General features: G+C 49.8%; 1 protein-coding gene across 2 annotated transcripts in view; it reads right to left on the bottom strand.

The window, feature by feature from the left end:
- prpf18 (PRP18 pre-mRNA processing factor 18 homolog (yeast)) overlaps positions 1-1,046 on the bottom strand; it is a 289,626-nt gene that overhangs the window by 36,641 nt on the left and 251,939 nt on the right. The gene's annotated exons all lie outside the window — the stretch shown is intronic.

The raw sequence follows: 1,046 nt of genomic DNA, 5'->3' as shown, positions 1-1,046 counted from the left end.
CCGCCCCACCCCCCCCTCCCCCCATCACCCCTCCCACGGGGGACGGCTCTCTCTCTCTCTCCCCCTCACCCTCACCCTCACCCTCACCCCCGGGGCCCGGCTCTCCTCCAGGAGCCGCCGTTTCCTCTCGATCTCCGCCTTCAGCTGTTCCATCCGCGCGGCCGCCACCACAACAACAACGTCACGTCCGGGTCAGAGGGCGAGAAGCAGGAAACTCGCCGCATCACCATAGCGACGGCGCGGCCTAGCCTTCCTCGATTAAACCAAATCCACCCTCAACCCCCCCAAAATAATCCCAGACGCGGAACACCGCCAAATAACTTCAACACGATTCACACATTTAAATAATTATAGACCCTATACTAAAAGTAAATATTTCAGAAATAATTTTATATTACTCCAGGTCTTAAGAAATCATAAGAATTGGTAACTCCATTTCTCTGTCCATAGAAGCTGCCAGTCATGCAGAGTTTCTCCAGCAGCTCCTGTTTATACTTTATTGCCCTTGAGAAGCTGCATTCTTGAACCACAGCAATCCGTTTGGTGTGGATGCTGGACATGATCTGCCTTTTCAATGGATGCAACTCTCTTTGAGCAGCTTATAAGGTTCAATTGCTCAGTGAGAATCCATTCCCAAAGCTTGCTATCAACTGAGGATAAACTGACTGATCTTCCAGTTTCTCCTTCCCTCATTTTAAACTTTTAACAGAAGGCACAATTCCAAACTGTCAAGAGTTTAGGAGCAATTTATGAATAATACATCTGCAATGTCTTTATCTGTTGTTTTTAAAAGCATGCAATGGGAACCATCAGATATGGAGATTTGCCTATCTTAAATCGCATAATTCCTCAAGGGTATAGGAATGTAGTGTTTCTCTCATGCAGAAAGGAGTATCCCCTTGGTGGAGTATCCGCTCCTGTTACACTAGGAGCGTGCCCATGAGGGAGCATGGAGTGTCTCCCTGGTGGAGGGTGCAGTCTCCCCGGCGGAGTGTCCCACTGGTGGAGGGTGGAGTGTCTCCCGGGCGGAGTGTCCCCCTGGTGGA

This window comes from Rhincodon typus, chromosome 22 (assembly GCF_021869965.1).
Source record: "Rhincodon typus isolate 14 chromosome 22, sRhiTyp1.1, whole genome shotgun sequence".
Lineage (NCBI taxonomy): Eukaryota > Metazoa > Chordata > Chondrichthyes > Orectolobiformes > Rhincodontidae > Rhincodon > Rhincodon typus.
Note: the sequence above shows the minus strand (reverse complement) of the source record. Positions and strands in the feature narration are given on the sequence as shown.